Raw genomic sequence first — 26,384 nt, forward strand, 5'->3', positions numbered from 1 at the left:
TTTGACTTGGGACTTGACTTGAAGCTCTTTACTTGAAAAGACTTGATATTTCACACAAAGTCTTAGAATTTAAAACACATTATTTGTGAAGTGGCCACATTAATTCATTTCACTCATTCTGTGTTAACAGGCGCAGACCGTCCCTCTGTTCTTCCACACTCCGTACGTATGTGTGCGAAAGCTGCAGCACAACCAATCAAATGAACAGGATGGGAGTGGGGGAACGAGAGGCGAAAGCAGATATGCTCCTGTGAGCAATTTCTTTTGGGTGCATCAGTCATGAAATATCCAACTAAAAACGGAGTGAAACCTGCAAAACCTGCTAGACCAGCATCTCAGATGGAGATACAACAACTTCCAACTGTTCAGCACTTGAAGTTGCATGAAGAACAGTAAGCGGTACTTTTCTTCTACTATGAGATGAGTGACTAGTTAACATCGTGTTAGCAACTCTGGGTTATGTTGGTGATACTGCTTATCTTCCACTTGTCTGCTATGTTTAGTCGTGCTGTATATCCAGTGTTTCAAACGTGTCCACATTACAGTTAGTTTTATTCCTCTGACGGTAGCAACGGACAGAGACATTTCCCATATTCTCAAATTCAAAATTTGACAGGTATTGGTGTATTTGAAGACATCTATGTTGGAAAATTACATTGACAATAAATAGATTGTGTACTGCAGTCAGTGCATTAAGTTTTTTCAGTTATGACTCTTCAAATGGCGGCGGGATCCATCCAACCATCCATCCATTTTCTAACACCCTTGTCCCCAGTGGGGCCAGGAGGTGCTGGTGTCTATCTCCAGCTAACGTTCCGGGTGAGAGGCGGGGTACGCCCTGGGCAGATCGCCCGGCGGCGTGATGGTCATTGAAATACCATCTGCAAGTGGTGTAATTTTGCTAGAAAACAAATCAAAATCCGGTAATTTTGCTATCCTTCAGAAATTGCTGTAAAAGTTACGTTCAGGCTCCTGAACATAACGCAGTGTGGTAGTTCTGAGTCTTCTAGATGGTAATGCAGTGCGTCATTTTGTGTCTTGGTTAGTGATTCTGGCCAGCTTGATTCACGCAACATGTTTTTATCAATGCTCAGATGTAAAATTGGCTGTAGATTTAACCCCACTTGGACAGACGGATATTTATTTTACCATCACATCCAAATGGAACATTGTTTAAAAAAACAAAAAACGACTCGAAAGGACTTGAAATTCTAAGCTCCCGACTTGAGACTTGACTCGACTTGAGGACAAAGACTTGAGACTTGCAAAACAATAACTTTGTCCCACCTCTGTGTGTATATAGACATACACATATAATAGGTGCAAAAATGTATTCCCATTTATTAAAGTTTTTGCATTCATCCTAATTTTGGAGTAACCAGAACCACAAACATCGACCCACTTTTTCTCAAAAGCAAATCTAACTTGTCAAATAAAAAAAACAACAACAACAACAACAAAAAAACAATCAGCCCCAAAAATTGGGAAGCTCTAGGCAATGTTGATGTTTTGTATCGACTATGATTTACAGACTTGATTTCCACAAAATTCTGAATACTTTGTCAATTCTATATTATAATATTTTAGAAGTATTGAAAACAGTTATGTTGTTGACACTAAACGAGCATCACGCATCGCCGTTTTTAATCTGATGCTATTTAAAGCTGTAGCTGCAAGACATGAGCAGCATGCCTGTTAAAGTGGCCATGATGCAACCGGAGCAAATATACTCCCAGTATCGCAGAACAGCGTAGATATATCAAATTATACACAATTAATTAGAAACTACTGCTACATTCAGATATATTTTGATCTTTGTGCTATATTTCTACTCAAGTCCACATCAACATAACAAAATACAAATGTTATAGATACACGTGATAATCCAGGCATTATTTATGAAATTGTAGATATGAATAAAAGCAAATACATAAAGTGGTAATCATCTTTTTTAAATTTTTTTAATTTTTGTGTAAATTACATCAAAGAAACTGCAATATTTTTACTCACAGTAATCAAAATCAGAATGTTCCACCATGTTAGCCTCATACGGGTCCATATGATGCCTAAAAACAGGATCTGAATGTCCTAATGCATTAAATATTAAAAACAAATGCAAAATTAGTCAAGTTTTATAATATTTCCACAGGTAGTAGAACACATAAAGACTTTAATGTGTTAATTTTGATTAATTATTTGGAAAGATTTGAAACTCGCATTAAAAATTTGAGCGCAATCGATTGCATTTACAGGCGTGAACACAAAGTTTCCGCCCAGAACCTTTGTTTCTAGTACGCACTTAAATCTGACGCACAAGCAGCGCTTGCAATTTCTGTTAGGCTGGAAAAGACTGTTATTGTGTGCAAGTTGCTTACCTATTATTGAAGCTGTTCAGCACAGACGTGTCTAACGCCGTTGTCACCGGCGACAGTCTGTATTTCTAAAATAGTCATTTTTCTAAGAAGTTCCACTGATGATCAGAGGTTCCTGAAACACTTGAAAGCTGAATAAACATGATTTATTTGCACCAATCTGATGGTTGAATAACCTAAATAACAGATGGGACTCAATAAACATTTTTGTTGTTGAGCTCATATGTCTGTTTATTCAGAACCTCAACAGCAAGAAAAGGTTTATGAATTGAAAATGTTGCTTATTTTGGAGATATCTTTTGCTATAATGTAAATAATTAATTGCAGACCCCCCCATTCCCCCCATCCCGCGTCGCCACAACTGACTTGAATAAAAATTTCAATCGAGTCTCACCACTAATTATTATCATATAGTACCAATAGCAGGGGTCATTTCTATCTGATAAACATAAATGCGGATGATGAGAAGAACCAGACTAGCTTTAGTCCAGATGCAAGAAAAAGAAAATCCTTTTTTACTGCAGAGCTGCAACCAGTGACTCCTTTCTCCTGCACACAAGCATGATGTGACGTCACCTCTGTTCCTACCATAAATAATTAACATCCACTCACCACAGAATGGCTCCTTAAGGCTCCATTACTGCTCCGATAAATGAACGGTTTAGTAATTTAAAGCAAATATGTATACATTTGAAGTTTTTTTAATCTGAAATATGAATCGTGGGACAACTGTTCTATTTTTAATCCATCGTGTAAAGAAAAAAATCCTATGTATATTTATATGCAAGGAGATATACAGTAGTGTCAGTGGTATTATTTTGGCTTATTTAGTATGGATATAGTTTTTTTTTTTTTTTTTTATATAATCTGGGGGATTTTACTGCAAGCGGATTTAATAGTTTTCTGTAACGTTCAGTAGAAAAGGCAATGTTTACTTTACTGCAGACATTTTATTGTAAAAGAGGAAGCATTTTCAATTCAGCTGAAAATATTTAAATCCTGCTAATTGTAGCTCTTAATGCAAAATCTGAATTAATAAGTCCGTAGCGACTGTGTGCTAAGAGTATTTTTGTCTAAATAGCGTTTTACACACAGCCTCTCCGCACACAGCGTGTGTTTGTGTAGCCAAACTATTTACTCGGTTGTGCTCTGTGTGGTTTTGTTTCTCATTTAGTCACTCCCTGCACTTTTTGTATCAGCGGTTGCTTTTCAGAAGCAGTTTTTGCTCTTTGCTCTGCTCACACCTGTTCTCAATTACTAATTAGCACACCTGCTCCATCGTCTTTAGCTCCTTCAGCTCAGTTCCAAACGGCTTTCAGACAACCTTTGTCAGGTTTCTCGGCTCTTAATGAGGTTTTTTTTTATGTTGGGGTTCAGATTGTTGCCACGTTCTCCGCACCTTGCTTTGCAGATTTACGTCTCGCTGCCTGACAAAACTCACATTTCGGTTTCATTCATGCGACTCGAAAAGGAAAGTTGCTTGTAGGATGACTTCTCCAGGTGCATCTCTATAAATTGCACACTCAAAGAGAAGCACATTTACCTAAGACCCATGAGAGGTGATGATTAATACAGAAATGTTACGATATGGCCAAACAAAATCGTAGGGAAAACTTTTCCGGTCAATGAAAACCCCAAAAATGAAGTTAAAACTATAAACTGTCAATGCAGAAGAAGCTGGATGTTTAGTGATTGATCGAACCACAATGATGTAAAGTTTAGTGGAAGGAAAATGTAGAAAAATAAAACGCACATGCAGCAGGGATGACATATGACATTTCTGCTAAAAAAAACCCCAAAAACATAATTTATTTATTTTTTATCTAATGTGACATTCTAATTTTCCGAGATACAGAATTTTGGATTTTCTTTACTTGTAAGCAAATTATTAAAATTGCAACAAAAAAAATCACAAATAAATAAAAGCTTTAATTATTTTACTCTGTGTACCAAATCTCAATAAAATTCGGTTTCTGAGATGACTGGCAAGAAATATTGCACTTCTATACAAAGTTTAGTTTTTTGAGATGCACTTGGTTTTCAAATGGCTAACATCAGAAATACGGATGGTGGCCATCAGTATTCGAGGAGAATACAAATTTTACTAATACTAGATTAGTAGAATTTGACTTTAGTTTTACTAATTTACTAATTAATTTTCTTATGAAATGGTATTTCAGTTTTCACACAACCATCAGGATCTATAAGGTAAAAATAACACTTAATCCCAATTAAATAGCAATCTGTGTATGAAAGCAGTTGCTGTAGTGAATTAACTTGAATTAAATGAGACAACAGTAGAACAAATAATCCAACAGTTGTTTTATTTTAAAATGTCATTTTTCTGATTGTAATGTCTAGCTTTTTTTTCTTTTTTTTTTGTATAGTCATTGAATCATTAAAAAAAAGGCCCAGAGGTAAAGTTGGTGACTGTTTAAGTCAGTGTTGCAAATGGGAATTTCACAGCTTTTTTTATATGTGGACCAACTTAGATCAGCTCAATTTCAGAAATTTAGAAATGCATGTAAACGTGTCCAGTCTGGATTAAACACCAAACATTTTCAAAAACACAACTGGTGATGTCATATATTTAACCGTAAAAAAACCTCCCACCAATTTCATCTAAAACCACGATGAAAATGATATTTGTCCCTGACCAATATGACAACAAATCCATAAAAAGGCATTAATTAATAAAATCTATGAAATATTTTAACCAGATTAAAATGTTCCTTTGAACAGAGTTAACAAATGGCTCATCTCAGGAATCCTACACTTTTTTTCCTTCCTTTTTTTTTTATCTGACTGGAGCCGGCAGGTGCTGCTAAGAAGTTATTCTCTCTGTATTGGCAGAGCTGTGACAGCCAGTAAAGCAGCAGCATAGAGATCGACCCACACAGACAGGAGAGCCCACACAAAAGCCTGGGAGACCAAAAACACACATCCTCCAGACTGCTACTGATAATCAGTCAAAATGCAGGGCGTGGGTCAATGGCTGGGAGGAGTTTAAAGTCGTCCACCTGGGCGGCTCTCCGTCTGTGGGAGCTGCCAGCTGTCCAGGTCAATAGAATTAACAGAAGCCGTCTCTGAGCTGAGCGAAGACGGATGATCTCCAGGTAGAACAATCTCTCGGGATTTAAGCCGCCCCCATAAATAATTTTGCTAAACATCCTGCGCATTCTGCTGGCGACAGACGCAGAGTCCGGGTCCGAGTCTTTCTGCTTTTCCCTCGGCAGCCTTTTTGTGAAACCACCCGACAAAAGGAGGCGCGCAGAAATGGTCATTTTCGTTTCAGCCTTGGGAAGTGCTGCGTCCAAAGGTCATCCGCAGCTTTAGAAATATGCAAGCCAAACCTGAACTACCGAGCAAGGACACAACTTGAATGAAGTTACGTGAAAGCCGACAGACAGGTCATTCAAACACTTCCACTGCAAAAGGATGAAAAAAATAAATAAATAAAAATTCTACAATAATAGAAGGAGATTGAAGATAGATTGTAGAATTTAGATTTGCATGGGCTTTGGGTTGAAATAAAAATGTGTGCCTCATGCATATTTTTCATTAAATGGAAATAAATTCCTTCGTTTTTATGTGTTTGTAGCTGTAAAAAAGAAATGTGGCTGTTGTGAATTTTATTACATTTAGTGAACAAATGAGAAATCTGATTGGTTATTCTTTGACGTGACAATAACTGGTCAGAACCAATCAAGCTTTTAATGGTCATTCAACTGGGATATCGAAGATATAGAAACTATTTTATGGTTTCTGTAATGTTTAAACATTTACACGCTAGTTTACGGGACGCATTAGCAAAGCGAAAAAGTTCTTCAAAATAGTGAGCCATCAGTTAACAATGGATTTCATGCCCACGGTAGTTTTAGCAATGCTAACCATGCTAATAGCTAATCTTACTGGCTAAACATAACTTCAAATGTTAATCCTGTCAACTCTATTGAATTTGTCATTGCTCTGGGATATTCCTAAAACATTTCTAAATCAAAAATGGCATCATTATTTATATTAGAAGAATGTTTGTTTTTTTTAAAGGAGACTGGAAACAGCCATTAAATTTTCAATCTCCACAATATTTGTCTGTAGATATTTTTACATCTCCATAATTTCAGTCCGTTTCAAGAATCCAATCAGTTCTTAACGCAGGATTTTGGATCATTTCAATATTTGGTAAAGAGCAATGCAATCAGCGTGGCTTCAGGGAGGTGATAGTTTCATTGTTTAGGCAATTTATGCAAAGCGCAACATGACTATTCAATTAAAGAGCAACGGCTTGTCAGCCAAGACTATTGATTAGAAATAAATCAACTGGCTAATTGATTAACCTCAAATCTAAAGTAATTACCTAATCACTGTGGGCGACACCCCTGGATGCGTAATGACCGTTCTCTTTTCAAAGTTACATATTTACCATCTAATCAATACAATGCATCAGGGCGAGAGAGAACGCGGGGCAGGGGAATCTGCATTTTGGACGAACGGAAGAACTCTACGCCGCTGAAAAAAAAAAAAAGGCGCTTGTTTGAATGTTTCCTCAGGCGGTGTTATGCAAAACACGCCACTGAATCCCGTCGATTCTGCCCTCTGTTTTGAACCGAAGACTTTGAGCTTGGCCAGGATTGTCAATCCATAGCAACACACTCACAATTTGCTTCTGTCTTACAAACAAATACACAAACAAAGAATGGGGGGGAAAGCAACAATACAAAGCTGCATAATTTCGCAGAGGGAGGAGAAAGGGGGCGCCGAGGCAACACGGAGCGGCACAGCCGAGATGGCACTTGTGGGCATTTGTGCAGCGTTTTAGACCGGCGAAGCAGCTTCATTATTTCTGAAGGTTTCTCTCTCCAAGAAGCCACAGCTCTCTCCCTGGAGGACCACATCAGTGTCAAGTCATCATCTGTGACAGCAAAACTGCTGCTGCTGCTTTCCGCCTGCTGCAGACAGCAAAACACACCTCCCAGTAAACACGCGGGGAGCGGCGGGGCGCCCTGCGGTTTCAGCTCGAATGCTTAACGTCTTCCCCGCGACCGAGTCCGACCGCATCAATTATCAATTACATTTAATGGCGGAGGAGAAATTGAATTAAAACAGAGTCATGGTTGACCAGAGGATACGGGGAAGATATTGTTCTTGGCAGCCGCATTCTATTCATTCATCATTGACGTAAAGGTAATGGGACTTCAGAGCCGCGCTAATGACCAACGACAGCCTCTCTGTAAAATAGATGAAAGGTGTGCCATTATGGGGTGGACTCATGAGAGGAGAGGCCATGCAGCTAATGACTCATTAGAGACATCTATAGCCAGACAGGCTGAGAGCCAAAAGGCCAGGAGTTCTTTTTAAAGACTCAATACCCCAGCTGACACTAATTGTAGCAGTCAGGATAGCATGGATTTTCATTGCAGATAATAGCACTCTGCTCCCCTGACACATCTTGGCCTGTTACCCACAACACTGATGGTGCCCAGGTCTGCTAACACGGCTAGCTGGTGCACAACGCCGCCGCCACAAAGTGGCGAGCACTTGACGCCGTAATGGCGGCTCTAAATCTGATATTGCCTCGGCGAACCGAGAGCGAGCCGCAGCCGGGGGAGGAGGGGAGGAGAGAGGTTACGTTTAGATGGACTCCTGAAAGGGCAAGACTGACTGTTGTTCATGTTGGAAGACTTGTGTTAGTGTAACTTTATCACTAGTTGTTATTCATGTCTAATTTCTGAAGTGCTTTTTAGATGTGGACTAATTGGGACTGAAATCAGTTCTCAAATGATCTTTAGATGATTAAACTTCACCAGATTACTAACACATGATGAATGTGAATAATAATAATAATAATATTCATTATTATTATTATTTTGTAGTATTTACACACAGTCTTGAATGGTAGTGTATACATTTCCTTACTTTCCAGTACTGCTATTTGCCCAGTTGAAACCAGATATTTAAGTAAACCATGTGAAATTCTTAAAAACGTTGTCATGAAATTAAACGTAGCTTTTCCTGTTTAGGTCGGTCAGGTTTGGCTAAATTATAAATGCAAACATGATGCTAATTTTTCTTATTTTCCTCAAATTCAGAATTTCTAGAAACAAATAGTTTTGTTGTTGTTTTTTTTTTGATCGATCTACTTTCTAAACAGTATAACTTTTTCCAAATGTTCCAGGTGTTGTTCAAAGTCACAACACTGACTTTGACGTTTTAAATGGACTCAGAAACCAAGTTTAGTGGTATGGCGCGGTGCACCAGTCCCTCCTACGGCAAAACACCCCCACAACGTGATGCTGCTGTTCTCTGGTGGTTTTCAGGCTTGTGATCTTCTTTCTTTTCTCCAAACGTTTAGGTGACCACGAGGAATTTTATACTTCAAACTCCTTATTAAAAATGAAAATAATCTTCCACTGGAATGAGACAAAATGTTATATCATGTACTGCTGCTAGTAAACACATGAATTTATGTTATATATTTAAAACTGTTGGCCATTGTACTCGTAAGTCAAGTCAAGTTTATTTGTGTAGCACATTTCTGTCAGCAAAGTGCTTCACATGATAAAAACACACCAGCGTTAACAGTTGTATTAGAAATGGCAAGCAATCAGCAAACATTACACTTTGCCAAATAGCATCATCAAAATCATCAAGAGTAATCATTATCAAATATAATTAATCAGTGGTGCCGTTGTTCATCAAAGGCAGCGCTAAACAAACGGAGATTGGCTTTGTTTTGAAGGTACTCAGCGTTTCAGCTGTTTTGCAGTTTTCTGGAAGTTTGTTCCGGATTAGTGGGACATAAAAACCGAACCAGAACACCTGAGAGGTCTGGAGGGCGGATCCAATAACAATAGATCTTTAACGCATTTTGGTGCTTAAGTCGTTCAGTGATTTATAAACCTACAGAAGCATCTTAAAATCTATTCCGAGTCACTCTTTAAAGCATATGCAGCATAATATTGCTTTCAAGACGACTGGGACGAATGGGACAAACCCTGTCCCTTATCGAGTTCAAACTGGGCCCACTGATCAAATACAGGATTATTAGGGTTTTTTTTTTAACGGATGTGTGGCTACCTCCGGGGGCGGCGGCGGCGACTCCAACATTAGCGAAATAATTTTCAAAATTCCTGTTGCATCATTCAAACCCGCTGCAAAGTGACCGCAGTGTCGAGCAGACGACTCCCGTTTGGACCGAGGCAAAGTGGGATGTTATATGGCCCCAGTCGAACAAGCCCCCGTCATTCTGCTAATGTGACTCGGTTCCAAAAACAGTCAAAAGAAATTAGAAAAGCTCCTCTTTCTCACCTTTGCCAGACTTAGAAATTATACACAAGGGGCTTTGCGCTGCTAGCGAGAGGAGGGGAAAAGAAAAGACTGTAAAAAAAATCTTTTCGTGATGCATTGACATGAGAGGACGAGAGACGGGGTTCAGAGACCGCAGCAGCAGGGGTGACGTTCGTGATGCTAGATTTAAATGTTAGAATAAAAACCGTGGAGAAAAAAAAATAAATCAAGATTGGAGGCAGTTTTCTGTTCTTCAAATAGAAAAAGGATCGACAGCGAGCTGGAGAACCATACACAGAAAAAACCCTGATAGAAGGCATTGGGGATATCAGCCTCCCACAACACCTGCAGTGTTCACTATTGATTATTTGTTAAACAACTCCCCTAAATGCAGGGAAAATGTCCAGTTGAAAAAAAAAATAAATAAAAAAAAGACATTCGCAGGAAACCATTATGAATCTCAGCGGCTTGGACAGTGTGGTACTGGTGTTTTGATTTCTCATTTCTAACATAGTTTCCATTAACCTTCAGAGCAGAGAGTCGGGCCTGCAGGCTATATGAAATAAGCTCCTAAACAAGACAAATTATTTATAATTCCTCATGTTCTGTTGGCATGCTTGTTCAATTCAGAAAAAAATAAAATAAAATCATATATATATGTATATATATTTCTGTGTCCAACTGATTTCCCTGCCTGTTCAGTGCAGACTGTAATTTTCTCAAAATTATACTCACTTTCTGGTGTTTTTCTTTAGATTTGACACCAGTTTTCTATGTATTTGCATTTACTTTTCAGTTTTCCACAGTCAAACTCAAACGTGAGCAATTTACTTTTACGGAATTTAGAAAAGCAAGACGAAATCTTCCAAAGCAGCACATTGAGCCAATTACTATGTAGCTGTCACTATTTCCAGATGCGTCCAGACTGCATTCATACAAGATTTTTATCACATGCAGTCAAGAAAACATGTTGAGTTACACATAGTTATGAAAAGTAGAGTCTAAAACAAATACCGGTTAACACTAAAGACAAATATTCATCGATATCACCGAATTTGGGTGAATTTGACTGATTCAATCATTTAATTCAATGAATAATTAGAAGTTGTCTTTTTTATTTTTAAGAATCCAACCTTTTTATCCATTTTGATGTTTGTAGAGTAAGAGCTAGCATAACGAGTTGATATTAGCTCTGTGGTTTTAAAATAAAGTGTTTAATGAGAAATTTCCTCATCACAACTGTTCATGTTTTGTTTTTGTTTTTGGTGCAGGGAGAAATATTTCTAAACAGCCAAAGCTGCTTTTCTTGTGACTCTTGGGATGAATCTGTATTCACATATTTAGCCATCCAGGCTGAGGAAACCCCAGTAGTTTCTCCAAGGTCTCATTAAAATGACTGTAAGAATGGAGTGATGCAACTTCTTAGAAAACTTGGTTTGCCCTGATACCAGTGACTAACCCCAGACTTGTTCATAACGCCACACATTTCCATTAAAATCTGCTTTGTATTCGATTTTCATCTAAAATGTTGCATGTTTTCTGCAACTTATTCTTTATTGATTTGACATTGTATTAAAATATAAAACACACAACACGTTCAACTAATTGCCTGATAACATCCTTCATATCTTCTATTTTTCTATACAAATTGTCAAATTTGTCCATTTTTTTTGAACATTTGTGATTCTTGTAGTTTCAGCCTGTGTGTCAGTTTCTCCATTAGAAATATTTCTTCCACTAGTGTTGTCCTTTTGGCTCTTCGATGGTGTTTCCACTTCCCTGCAGTTCTTCACTGTTGCTTTCTTGGCCACTATATTAAGGAACTATTGACTTAAAACAAGCTCCTACTACATCTTGCTGAAAAGTTACTTGTGCATTAGTTTTGTCTTATTTCAATTACTCTAAGATATTTTCACTAAAACCTAAACCAAAAATACTGGTTTCCACATGTTCTGCGGCTTTATATTCCCAATTTTTAAATTGATTTTTTATTATTATTTTTTTTCCATTTAATCGTTACTGAATCGATTGCATCTTTGTCCACGTTTGTCAGGGTTCTATATAATGTTATAATTCTAAGATCGATACGCCTTTTTTATATACGTAATTTGTGTGGCTTCGCTCTCTTCTTTGTGGTTTGTCTGATAAAATGTGGTGCTTTCATAAAAGGCTTTCCAAGTATAACGCAGAACCATCTCAGTGAGAGGAAACATCCATAACTACTGGCTTTAAAAGGCCACAGGACCAACAAACCTTTTAAAAGACCAGAAGAGGTGTAAGCCGAGATACAAAGGTCAATCTAATATAGACTTCCTTAACGATTGTTTCTCTCTTTGACTAATTCCCAGGGGCAAAAAAAGGGAAACACAGGAGGGAGAGAGAGAGGAAAGTGGAAAAGATCCCCTCAGCTCTTCTCTGCCACCTCCATCACCGGGAATTCAACTCGGGCGAGATTTTCGCCCGCCTTTAAAGCGCTCTTCAACTAACCTTAAATGACTCTTAAAGGTAATGTTCACAATTTTCATAAATATTTAAAGATATACCAGTGGAACGATAACGGAGTGGAGAGGGGGCCGAGGAAGTCCTGGCTCATGCCGGCTATTACGAGGCTAATCTAGCCTCCCCATGGGAATTTCTAGATTTAATTTAGGCATTTGGGGATGATGCTTGGCGGCGACAGGGGCCATCCATCTTCTCTTAACAGTCCTAATCTTTAAAGAGGCTCCAGACTTCAGGTAGTGTGCGTGATGGATAGCACCTCTGGCTGAAGACAGTCCATTAGAAGAAAGAGAATACCACAAAGCCAAAAGCCCGGCTCCGCCGTCTTGAGTTCAATTCGGAGGAAGTAATAGCAGCTCTGTTTACTGCACTGCAAAGGAATAAAAAGGTGCACTGTTTTGGTACAAATGTCCGACCCAGTTAACCACTCAAGAGCCCTCATAGTTTCAGGTTAGCGAACCCTAACCAGGCAGAAAGTCTCGGCGACTGCAGCCTAACCCCGGCGTCGGGAGCATTACCCACAGGCAGAATTAGGAGCAACTGGTGGTGGCTTGAAAGCATCCGCTTTATTTTAAAGCTTCAATCCAAAGAGGAGTTTAAAAAAAGAAAAAAAAAATCTAAGACGTGCTTTTACATGTATCCCTGAAATAGCAAAACAAACCTTTCAGCTCTGACTGACTGAGCTCTTGATACAGTCCACTGATTGACAGTGGGTGACAGCCCAGACACTGTTTGATATCAGATGAAGTTTAGCTGTTTTGTGAAGACTGCCTGAAACAAGCTGCGTGTTTGGAGTTTCAAAAGGGTGTGTGGGTGTCAAAAAAAATGAAAAAAAAAAAAAAATGAAGGGAAATCTGCCTGGAGGACCAAACCTTTAAGGTTTAAGACGTATGGTACCTTTGTGTCTGCGATAAAGTTGACAAAGCATCATTTTGTCCTGTGCTTCAGAGGACACACTGCGGTTTTTGAAGTCACTGCTAAGTCAAAATAACAAAAACAGAACCTTTGCAAATGCTTGGTTCATTGGGTTGAGCCTTTCGGATTTGTTGTAATGTTGTACTCACAGTTCATAGTGATATTATCTAGTGTCCCCGTTATCTGCAGCCAATTTTAATGTCAAATCTGCATGGATTCAGATGCAGATTTGACATCAGATGCAAAGGAGGGAAGTTTCTTTTAAAAACAGCAAATTCTGCTGATCGGCTTAGTAAATAAAGACAAGTGTCCAACCTGTTGCGTAGCAGCTAGCTTCGTTTGCACATTACTAACGCCAATCTCCAAACTTCAGACCCAATAGAACTATGAACAACCACAGTTGTAAAAGATTGTCTAAGGTTTCAAGCAAATACACTGATTACAACATTTACACTGGATTTTACTGCTATTTTAAAACAAAGACAAAATTATTCCAGCATTGACACGTTAAACTGGTACCAGTTCATATCAACGACTTGCACAACACGTGTGCTTACTTTCTTCATTGTTAGAAAATCTTCTCTTTTTGTAAAAGGAACAACAATCACTGCATTTTAGGGTGTTTTCACAGCTGATCGACCGGTAGACTCGGTTCGATTGGGAACCAAAATTGAAACCTTCACTTTCACACCACACTGTGAACTAAGAACTTGTTCACCTTCTCGCTTGTGGCGACGCTGCGCCGAGAATCACTGAAGGAAACGTCTTCAAAAACCTCTGAAGAAGACATAAGCGCAAGATGTAAACAAAATGGAGTGGTGTAAGAGTTTAGCGGTTATATATATCCTTTGCCTTTGATCACAACCCATTTCTAACACTAGACTCATGCTTTGGTTTTGATTGTATCTAGCCAGAATGCTTTTGCCGCGGTCTCAGGTCCTTTTGGCATTCACATTTGCATTCGAATCATGCCAGAGTTCGCTTCAACCAAACAGAGGGTTTTAGTTTGCTTTGTAGATACGCATCAGATTTTAAATGTGAATCCATACACCGATCCAAACACACCGGACTTTGTACACAAACAAACTAGAGTTTGATTAAAGCGGACCAAACAGGGCTGGTGTGAATGCACCCCAAGACACTGATAGCTTTACCGCTACATTACTGGAATGGCATTCCATGGAAAACACGAGTTTGTGACAATGGGCTACTAGAATCTATATATTCAAGCAAATCTGAATCTGTTGGACGTCTGAAAATGTCTTTAAGCAGAGTAGCGTTGAGTAAATGGAGGAGAAAATTTACAATACAGACCCTGCTACTTTACCAACTACCTCGTAATATTGTTGTGTAGAGTTTGGTGTGTTTTAATGAATTGTAAGACGCTGTCAGTTTGTATGAGCTCAGTTCGTTACGTGTTCTGGGGTAGAGCCAGGTTGAGCCGTGAATTACGTCTTTGAAGGGAGTTGATTTAATTTTGAATTCGCACAAACCATCTAGCCGAAGAGAGAAGACGAAGACTGGAGTTAACTTTCTCATTCCGCTCCTAATTAGTCTGCAATAAAAGCTGCTCTGAGTGCAGGTCAGAGAAGAGTGCGCTGGTACCGTGATCCTGTTGTGTTTTTGCTCAAAAAATGTCAAGGACCTTGTACCGAAGCCTCCAAAAGCATGTAAGGAAACCAAAACGCGACCGCTCGTAACCCCGGCACTGGCCATCTCGGCTCGACTTTTCTTAATTTTGACGCCAACCTTTGTGTTAGAATAACCTTGTGTGCTGTCAAGATGGTGCTCAGGAAAAGGGGAGAATAAACAGAGAGGCAAACTTTGCTAATTAATCAGTTGAAGTGAAGATGATGTGTTCTACTCCCCCCATGATATCCAATTAAGAGCCGTGTTTATCACTGGCGCTCAGCAGTGGAGCTTTTTACAGGTACCTACTGCTGCTGCCACCACTTTTATCTGTGCAGACAGCAGGACACCAGTTCAAAACAAACACAAGGATTATATACATATAAATATATATGGACTAAAAAAAAAAAGTGTTGTTCATATTTGCAAAGAGTTGTTTTCCCCCCCAAGTCATTTTGAGCAAACACGCACAACAAAAAAACCCGCACTCTTTATCACACATTCGTTTTGTTTTGTATCAAGCCTCAGTGCATTTTCACCGAGTAAATAAAGGGAAGATAAAATGCAGTAATCCATCACAAATCATCTCAGGCCTCCCGTCATCTCTCACAGCATGGTCGCCTGCCTTAGCTTTAATTAAGTTATTCGGGAACTGTAGAAAGAAAAATAAAGAGAAAAGATGGAAAAGAGAGAGAGAGAGACGAGTGTGTGAAGTGTGCGGAGTTTCTATGGAGACCTGAAGCATCTGGCTTGATCCCAATAATTTGTTTTTGGCTGTTTTCATGTTGTTTTTCCCCCTCCTCTTAAACTAGTTTCTTTACATGAACTTTCTCTCTCTCTCTTCGCTCAGGCACACGTTCCACATGTCACCTCACAATTTTAGACTTACAATTACAACCTGCGTATTTTACATTTCACACTCCAGAGTCACAGCCAGGATAAACTTTTTTTTTTTTTTTTTTCCAACTAAAATTTTCGAGAGTTTAAACCAAAGTTTTGATTCGGATGAAGTTTTGTTTTTATGACCAAAACTAATTTTACGCAACCTCTGAAAGGACTACTCCACAGAATGTCACGAAAAATCTTTATTTTCAATGCAGGAAACCAGTTTTGATGTTATCTCACAGCCCTAGCAGAGATTAAATACCTTTTGGACGTATGATTTTGTTTTCCAGTTTCACCAGACCAGGTTTTGCTGGAGGTTTCGTCGTGTTAAAACGGATTATTCCTTCTCACCGTGACCGCAAGCTTGCTCAGTACAGAGACTGAATACTCAGTCTGCAGCATAAACTGAAGCAAAATGCATTCAACTGCACCAAAGAAAGAGAATGGAGCCCCAAATTAAATAATAAAAAGAGCTAATCTGTTACATGTGATCCTATTAAGTTTGTCAAATTTACCAATATGTAGTTTTATACTTTTACTTTTCTTTTTGGTGTAAAACACATTGAATTGCCTTGTTGCTGAAAATGTGCTATATAAATGAAATGACATTACCTTGCCTTACTTTATTTACATTTTTTGAATGTAATATAGTTACCTGGATAAATTCTATTTGATTACACGTGACATTAATTGAGTTTTTTAAAGTTGGATCACCCATTTTCTTTTTACAGTGTAGGATTAAAAAGAACATATACTCAAACTATCCATTTTATTGGATTACATATTTCTGTATGTGCATTCGATCTGTTACTTTTAAGAATAATAATTGAGGATCAACGTTATATGAGTAAAAGCAGTCAGATTTCATCCAAATGACGTTACTCCTAACGGACATTTTTTGTTTGACTCGTGTTTTACATGAAGGGTTTCACGGTGTTTCACTTCAAATGCATCAATAAAATGATCTGATTTCTTTGTTTTGCTCTTTTATGGTACCCTGGCCTCCACTGTTTCTGTGTGTGGAGAACTGCGTCTCCAGACCCCTGAAACTCACAGGAGTGTGTCAGTGGATGTCATTTGCGTGAACGGCCCACTTTTGGACCACACTTGCCTCAACTGATGGACAGGGGAAAATGCAAGGTTCTGGGAAAAGTACGATCCAGGGGGAAAACATTCTGGGTCACATAGTCAAAAGGGACACGTAATAACATGAAGTCCAAGGTTTTTGAATAGCTTGCCTTTAATAGATTAATAAACCCGAGCTACACTTTGGTACACACCACATCCTTGACTTTGAAAGAGCGTTTTACTCTCAGGGGGAAAAGCCGTCACATGGAAGGATGGTCTTTAATTTTCTACATGTTGACTATGGATAAGGTCAGAAGATAAATATTTAAAGAGGACACCGTGTGCATTTTTTTTTTCCCTCTCTTATCTTACATGTTATGTTTCCATTAAAAATGTTAGTTACAAAACCTAAAAGTTGTTAACTGCAGTCCTTCTTGAGCTTTTTCTCCGGTAGCCAAGGCTCTTAATGTCACGATGTGTTGTTTATCTTCTGCCTCCACAGAGGCTGATTGGTCCAAACTGACACAACGAATAACGCTCTAATTCTAACAATAGGCTTCTCAATTAATGTGCATTGTCCTTTTGCAAATGAATAAACAAACAAGCAATCAGAGCAGTGGAAAGGGTGAACTGATGAGTTTCTGCAGCAATATGCCGTTGGAATCCACGACTGTTTTTAGTTTACCTCCAAAAATGCCAACCTTTGCCTTCAAAATGAGTAAAGCAGCATCGTTTTTACACAGAAACAGAATCAAAATATTCCTCCAGTGTTGATCCTTGACACTCATTTTATCAATTTTGAACAGAAAAAACCCCCAAATGAAATGAGTAACCAATTTATTAACTAGACAGTAAAAAAAGTCAGTAAACAAATAAGTAAAAAAAATTACAGATGAATAAAATAAAATTTGATGCGAAGGTATTTGTACATTGCTTTTTTTTTCTTTATATAAGGACATAATGGTAAGATATTAACTGTTAATTTTATTTGAATGAATTTAGAGAGAAAATGAGGTTTTCAAAGTCTGTGGCACATTATAAAGAGATAATATAGAGGGATTATCTTCTTTCTGTTGCAGAAAAAAAGGGCATGTAAACAATCAAGTTCAACTTCACAGACTCAGCTAAGTGCATCATAAATCAGACAAAAAGTCAAAACTATGAAAAAAAGGCTGATGGAGGCTTAAACATATTTCACATATAAGCCTATAAAACTAGTTTCCACCCTTAAAATGTAGTTGTTTTAAAGAGATATATTACCCACTGCAAAATGTTCCAGTGGCTGTTATCATTTTATTGGAGACAAATTTCAATAACAGCTAAAATGAACTTAAAATGCCCAAGTCAGTGAAGCAGAGCTTGTTTGAGTTTTGCATTAGTCATTCCGTTACTTGTTGCTGTCGCAAAACATTCAATCTGTACAATCTCCTGGTTAAGAAAATCACTTGATCAGAGTATTTACCAATCCATTTAGGAAAGATTTTAAACATTTTCACTGCAGACCGAACCAAGCAGAAGAGGATCAAACCCATTTGTAGAGGAAAAGCAATAATAATAATAATAATAATAATAACAATAAGCCTTCAATTCATCCAAGCTGAACCATGTTGTCATTGAGGCGATTGTGTAAAACCCGGACCTTCAAAAAACGAAAACTGTCCAAATCAAATCCAATTTGCTTTCTAAGCAGAAACAGCTCCCACACAATGTTTTCCAAGGTAACTCAGAATTAGTGAATTATACATCTCGAGTTTGCAGCCGATATTCTGTGGGGTTTTCCTGCCTCAGTCGGCTCCCTCAGTGATTTCCAGATCCAGGCTCTTCGGGGGCCACGCCATCTGTTGTAGGAGCACTTAATCTTCCAGAGGTGGAAGTTGGTTCATTACGACTCAGGCTTTATGTTTGGCATTGTGTAACGTTGCGGCTGATTAACTAATGGTTCAGCACCATTAAACCCAACAGCTGAGACTTTGCAACCATAGGAAAAAAGAAAAGAAAAAAGTAGTTGTAACTTCAGTGTATGTAAGATCCAGGATTTGCCGAGCTGGTATTTGTTGTAGGGCAAAGGAAGAATGCAGGGTTCCCCTCTGTCTAGGAAGACGCAAAGGCGAGAAGCCAAAGAGATAAAAGACGGATGCCACGGCAACAAGACAAGTTTACTGTACAGGAGAGACAAGAGTTCAAGGTCAGCAAAGAAAAATCTAGCTATATGGAACAAAATATCGCAAGTTATTTATTGGATTCAAAGCACTAAAAGTAGTTGGTGTGAACATTTCGTCCTGTTCGATTCAGAGTTCACCGTCACGACCAAAGAAATTCCCGACACCATACAGATTGGGGTATAACGTGTGGCAATTATTAAAGTACGGTTGGGTATTAAAGCGATACGTCAGGCTTTGAGAATCACATGGAGCGCTGTTTAACCCATCATCACAAAAAAAAATTAAAAAAAGTGTTGACCGAGATGTGGTCTTCCACCTAAACTAACAAGCTGGGCTGAGAGACTGGAGAGGTTTCACAGATCTACAGCTCATGGGGAAGAATCTGTTAGCTGGATAACGACTGGCTCTGGCTCCCCCAAATCTGGCCTTTTTGGAAGAGCAGCAACAAAAGCCACAAGAAGTTTCACTTGTGGTTACCTTAAGTTATGTTGGCGACACCCCGGCCATGTGTAACAAGGATCCCCTGTCTGATGAGGCCAACAGAATTACTATGTGTAGCAGAAAACCAGGGGTGGGTAGAGAACGCAACATAAAGAAGAGTAGAACTACGTTCACATGTTTTTACTCAAGTTAACAGCAGCCATCCAAGAAACGGCTCAAGTAGGAGTAACAAAGAAAAGGTGTTTGGTAAAAAGTAACTGACCACGTAATATTTAAAAAATACATTATCAGACGGATCTAAATATAAAGTTATATAGAAATGTTGGTGCATTAAGGGCCGATGTGAAAATGATTCATACAAATAACAAAGTCAGGCAATACTTGAATATTTTTCTAAGTAGGTTTTTTTCCAATGTAAAACTTATGAAGCTAACAGAAAGTGCAGGTGTGGGTCTGTAACCGGTGAATTTTTGGTTAAAACAAGCCAAGTGTCCATTATTATTATTCTTTACTCACGTAAGAACAACAATACTTCGTAATAAAGTTGCTCAAGTAAAAGTCCAAAGTGTGAATTAGTAAAATGAATATGTTTTTGTAAATATAACTGAGTAAATGTAGCTTGTCAGCACCCAACTTTGCAGAAAACCAGCGTACAACCCAACATTGATGACACCAAAGTAAAAGTTAGCTCTGTGAGATGGGTTTCTTCAGCTCAGTGCTGACTGAAAGGAACGGCGCGACTGAACACAAGACTGACCTAAAAAGCTCAGAACCTCCCAGAGACTTTGTGACAGGTTTGAGCTTCTCCTTCCTGCAGGAGAACAATAATACATCTACGACCAGAGTTACAATGTAATGGTTCAGCTCAAACTGTAACCACGCAATACAATGTTCAAGTCCAGGCAAACATTATTTAATGTTGACTGAGGCTAACAATTCAATAGCACGACCTACAATGCAAAGAAGAATGGGTAATAATTCAGTCTCAGGAAAGCTGTTGCCCCAGGCAGTTTGCAGTTGTAAATACAGAGAAAGGTGGCTATTGACCAAATAAAAAAAATGCAGGCCACACACTTCAGATTACATAGCTGTCCCTGTAATCTGTTCGCCTCACAATTGGAATCTGCTTTTGTGTTAATCTATCAAATAAAATTCCAATGAAATACAAAGAGTTTTACAGCTGTAACATTACAAAATGTAGAAATGTTGAAGGGGTGACAGAGTTTATAACACATTAGTCTGATATCGCTGGTTTCGACTACAACAGAAAGCTTTAATGTGCTCCTCAACGAGTACATTAAAATGCAAAAAAAAACAGTTTTGTATCTGAAAGATATCTGCGAAACGTTGGTTCCTCAGATGATAATGAGTGGGAGTACTGGCAGATTAGATTGTAGAAATAAGACACAGCAGAATGAGGGATCCTCTCATGGGAGGAGGAACCTTGGCTCGTAGCTCCATCCATTGTCTCCTGGGCCTTTATTTTCCTCTTCTTCAACAGAGGGATAATCTGCTTCAAATGACACCATATTGTTGATAGCAGAGAGGCTCATTGTCCCCCTTTCATGTCCCTGATAAAAGACACAAAGAGCTACTGTTCCAGCCACTGGGACTGAGAGGTGAGTACCATTACACTTCCTCATCTCCATAAAGCCCCCCCACCACCACCACCACCTCCACCCTTCTCCTATTCATCCATTTACCTCTCAGGACGCGGGGCCGCACCGGCCCGGAGGAAGGAGCGGTCGAGTGCAGAAATCTGCCTCTCCTCCGCCTCGCTCGGCCCGGCACCCCGGCGCAGGCTGATGTGCTGAGTAGTGACAGTCAGCAGATTTGCTTTGTTGTGCACTTTAATTTAGGCAACAAGGGGCTGTTTTCGTTAAGTGCATCTCGCTGGGATGAAAGAATCGGAGCTGGCAAAGGCAGGCAACGTTAGTTTTACTCCATCACTTTGAAATTCCAGCAATAACCATCTGTCTAACTCACTGCGGAGATCCGGGCAAGCACGACCGGGGACAGATTACTCATTTCCGCTCTTAAAGTAAACACATTGGGAATTTGATTTTTTTTTATTATTTTTTTTTTCTCCCTCCCTAGCCACTGGCGAGGCAGGTTTATCCTGATTGAGTCCTAATGTTACGTAATGATCCTTTATTGTCAAGACAATCAACTGGCAGCTCCTGAACCATATTCAGAGGGTGAGGTAATGCAATTTAACTCGAGTAGTATTCAATTACTGACAAATTACTTTGAATCTGATTAAGGAGACAGTTGTAGTCCAGTTTAGAAAAGGTTAATGAAAAGTTGCGCAGCAGCCAATCAGATGATAGCGAGGTAAACAGAGTGATTCCCATCCAAGCTTCCTGTACCCTCTATGTCAAACAACCCAAAGTGCGACTCAAAGAGGAAGTTGTAAGATTATAGGTTATTTATTTATTTTATGAATTATGCTAACAGAGGTACAACTGGTCTACTTTTGTAAAGTTTTGTGGGACGGCGTTTTGCCATAAAAGCAGGAGAACAGAGCAGAACAAAATTGTGGCTAATGCAGATTGAGAAATTAACTCAATAAGCTAGCGTTAGCTAACCGCTATGCTAGCCCTCTTCACACGTGTTTTCTGCATTCTAAACGGCTTTCCGACTTGCAAGCTGTGTCTTCAGTTCAACATCTCTTCATGTTATGTGGCTGCCACAGAAGAAGGTTCTGTGTTAGGCTCAAGACTTTTTACAATTTACCACTGTAAAAATGACAATTTACAACAGAAGACTTATTGTAAAATGCACAATTTACAAGTGTAAATTGTGAGGTACATCAGTGATGCATCTCCTAATCTCTATGCCGATAACACAGTTCTCTGCTGTCATGTGAACAGACGAGCCCTGGCGTTAGACTGCAGGTTACATTTGATATTTAGTCATATTTTTTCCATCTCAAATAGATACTGAACACTGCTAAAAAAAAAAAAGGAAAAGAAAAACCCCTGTGAAATTCTTCCTATTATTGCGTTCACACATTGTACCTCTATGGAATTAGTACTTTAGAAAATCTCTAATCTTCTACCTAAGGCAAACCGTTTGTTGTTTCTTCACACTGATTAAGGTTAACATTATTTATCTGCTAACTCTCCATCACAGGAAGAAAATCTTTCACCCACAATGGGGCTTTGTACTGTCTGGTTTTCCTGCCAGCTGAATGTTATTTGGATCAATGATTCACAAGGTATTTCGCTTCTTTTTGGGGAGGGATTGATTTGCACTTTTTCACACCACAGCACCATCATGTCTGAAACACCGAGCACATTTTCTCCTGAACAGCGTGAAGGCTGGACATTCTCTTGGTGTTTAGAGTTGCAGATAATTGTATGAACACATGAATATGGCACCGGGCATCTGGACACCGTAACCAAGGATGAACTATGCCTGCGGAGTTTGGGTTATGATTTTAAAGTTTGAAGTGTTGCCTTAACGCTGCAGTATGGCGTTTCGAGAAGGTAGCCTGAACATTTGAATAAGCCCCTCCCCCTTTTATCTCTGTTGAACTACAGTCCTTACGCCACTTGTTTTTCCTCGTGGGCCTTCTTCTGTTCACCTGCCTGAGTAAGTGTCACTCAAGAAATAATCAGTTTTCCTGTTTCATTAGGTCGATTTCTCCACAGTTAGCATCGCTACAGCTAACGACAGTCTGAGCAGCGCGTTCACATGTTTGATTGACACTGCTAAGACATCCTTCTGGCACTGTTTCGAATCGGGAGCGGGATATTTCTGCAAATGATATTAGGACCACTAGGAGGAGCTGGAGGATGTTGACATTTTCACAAGTTTTGTGTTTCATATTCTAGAGTCTGAAGCTTTAAAATGGACCCACAAGTGTGCTGAAAACCAACTTGTGGGTTAACTTAGAAGATTACAAAACAATGACACCAATGTGATTCGGTCTTTTATCAAAGTGCGAAATGGCATATAGGTAGGCTCTTAGTAAAGTAAAGTAAAAGAAAATCTCAAATTAATCTCTTCTGTTTATTCTGAGATTTCTCAAGTAGGACTACTTTTGATAATCAGTGAGGAAATCAGCGTCTTTTGTACAGTCACCAATTTGTGTAGCGTAGGTAAATATTTGGTTTCAACTGTCTGTTTTTGTCATTATGTGCTGGGATTTTGTTTCTGTCTTTTGTGAATTTCTTTTTCAAATATATATATATATATATATATATATATTTGACAAATACATTTCAAATCGTCAAAGTATAACAGAAAGAAACCCATCCATGACACGTCAAGTAAATACTAGTCTTTACATTTCTTGGACTTTGAGGTCACGTCGTCGATGACCTCTTGTTTTCTGCCACAGTTTCTGGAACAATAGCCTGAGAACATTATTCATGTTCCTGGAAGAGAGAGAGTGAGCAAAAATATGCAACGACTTGCTGAATGAAATGTTTTGGAGTCGTCGTCCCCTCCCTCCCTCCCCCCGTTTTTTTTATTATTTATTTTTTTTTTTTATCTTATGCAAAGTCTGTATGGAAAACAGTTTGAAAATAGTTCAGCGCCTCAGTCGTGCATCACAGTCAAATGGTTTGGCATTCGCAAGAGAGGCTGGAGTCTGGAGCCTGACAGTCGTCCAATTCACACATCCACTGACCTGGCTGTCCACCTCAACCACACACACACACAAACACACGCACACACACACACACACACACACACACACGCCCACCTCCCCTCTTCTCTGAAAAACACAAACATACAGAGAAAAAATAATGTGTGTGTACAAAATGAAACCGTCAAAAATAAATAAATAAATAAAATAAATAGAAGGCAATAGCTTTTGTGGGCTCTGAAGTGACGGGGGGATGTGGGGGGGTTACTGACCCTCACTTGGCCATCTTCATTAAAGTCGCTCACAGAGCAAAACTGACTGTAGGTCAGTAGAGCAAGGCTAACCGCTACTCCACACACGAGATCCAAAGGACTGGCGGAAACATTCACACATCCCCATATTTGTTTATCAAGAAACAGAGACTGTCATGGTCTATTCTCACACTATAAAAGGTCACATTCACAGGTGCAACGATGGTCTAATTGCACTTTTCATACAGTTTCAAGCTTCTCTAGAGGCTGGAAATGTAAGATTAAAAAAAAGAAAAGAAGTAAAGCTCAGAGCGTTTTTCTGTTGTTACCCGGAATATACGTGTTGGAATTGTTGGCATTCAAATTACACATTATATTTCTTCCAGCTGATATGCTTTATACAAGATAATCATCAGGAGGGGAGGGAAAAGGGAAGAGATTTCAACTGGCAAACAATGATTATTTTATTCATAATAATCCAGAGGAGAGAAATGGGGCAGAATATCAAACAAGCAGGTTGCAGGGGTTAGGAGAACTTAAAAAAACCACAGAGGAGCCGGCCAGATCCACCGCACCGCTGTGAATTAGTGGAGAAAAAAAATACTATATATATATATATATATATATATATATATATATATATATATGCTTTTTGTTAATTAAAAGGATGAAAAGAGAGAGAGGAATGTCGAATGCAGACCTGGACAATAAGGTAATGTTATCGAGATCAATTTCCCATACTATCACAACAAGACGAAAAAAAAGAGGAAACTCTTTCTGCCGATTACGTGTTTCACACCATTCATGTGTAAATGAATCATCACACATTTTGCAAAAATATGTCTCTGCGTGAGTTCCTTAGCACTTGACAGTGTACTGTATATATATATATATATATATATATTTTATGTGAAAAACTACTCTGGTAGCACACAAGCATCCCTGCAGTTAGTTCACAAATTATTTATACATGAGGATTTTGTCATGTTTTCTTTTGCTGAAAAAGTTTTCACAGATTTCTTTTGATTTTTTTTTTTTTTTTTTTAATGTTTCAAATCACCAAGGTAATCTAATTGAATCTGACTGAGATAGCACCACTGAGTTTTTATTTATTCATTTATTTATTTTTATATTTTTTTAGCAGGTTGCTAAAAAAAAAGTCGCCGTTGCTCAAAATCCTCCAATGTGAATGAATTAAGACAATTCTGGAAAAAAAAAAAAAGGACAAAATTCCCAAATTGTCATTGCCAGTTATGACAAATGCTCGATTTCACTTATTTACTTTAATAAAAACTGCCTGAAAAAATTAACTCTGACAAAATAATGAGAAAATAAGACATTGTGAGGGGAGCATTTTCAAGGGGACACACACACATATATATATATATATATATAATTTTTTTTTTACAGCACTGTTTACCATATTCCAGGGTGAAAAGTTAAGCAGACAGTTTATTTTACGTTTTTAAAGCTGGGGGCTGACTCATAACTTTGACAGTGTCTTTTGTTAAACTTTAAAGAGTCTCTTAACAGCTTCTACCAGAGTCCAGGCCTCATACAGCCTGGTGGACTGGCACTAATTTCTTCTTTTTTTTCTTACTGTAGTAAGAAAGAAAATTGCCCAAGTAGGACAGAGTTAAAAGAGTGGCATAAACCTCTGATGGGTGACTGCTGCCTTTTAACATAAAAATACCAAAGATAATTTTTGCTCAAATGTTAAAAAAAAAAATCACGCTGTAAATGTATTTATATATATCTTTGGTAACACTGTTTTTATAGGTCAGACTGATTAGCTTTAACTACTTGTCTAATATTAGCTAACTGAAATTGAGGAGGTGTTTCTAAAGTATTAATCAAATATAAAAATTTTTTTCTGCAGCAAATATGATTCACGTCCAACTACTAACCTAATTAAAATGAATCAAAAGTAAACAGAGGTTGGTAATAGGCAGTCAGATGGGTCAGTGTAAACGGGAAGGTTTATTTCCACTGGAAATAAACCAGCACAAAACTGAATAACTTCTTTTTTTAAACTCAAATTTTATTGTCTCCAGTCAAAAGAGAAAATGTACTAGAAATACATTCTGGGTGAAATTTCTTGGGAACCTGATGTGTTGCTATCAGGGGTTTCTCAGATATTTCCTCATTTAGCTGTTCCTGGTTCAGATCCCTGAATGTGTTCACCGTCTCTCTATGCCCTTATTCTTGGCAAGCTGTTAATAAATAAAGTCCATTGGAGCCACAATAAAAAATTAAAAAAAAATGTTGGTTGATATTT

The 26,384-nt window shown here is 38.5% G+C and overlaps 1 protein-coding gene and 1 long non-coding RNA gene across 4 annotated transcripts in view; one reads left to right on the plus strand and one right to left on the minus strand.

The window, feature by feature from the left end:
• The window catches only part of cadm1b (cell adhesion molecule 1b), a 245,223-nt gene that overhangs the window by 160,831 nt on the left and 58,008 nt on the right, over positions 1-26,384 (minus strand). The gene's annotated exons all lie outside the window — the stretch shown is intronic.
• On the plus strand, positions 110-16,025 carry LOC122832441. Its single transcript, XR_006370845.1, has 3 exons — positions 110-392; positions 12,008-12,164; positions 15,878-16,025. It is a non-coding gene; the product is annotated as an uncharacterized LOC122832441 (long non-coding RNA).

The sequence above is a fragment of the Gambusia affinis genome, linkage group LG06 (assembly GCF_019740435.1).
Source record: "Gambusia affinis linkage group LG06, SWU_Gaff_1.0, whole genome shotgun sequence".
In the NCBI taxonomy this organism is placed as follows: domain Eukaryota; kingdom Metazoa; phylum Chordata; class Actinopteri; order Cyprinodontiformes; family Poeciliidae; genus Gambusia; species Gambusia affinis.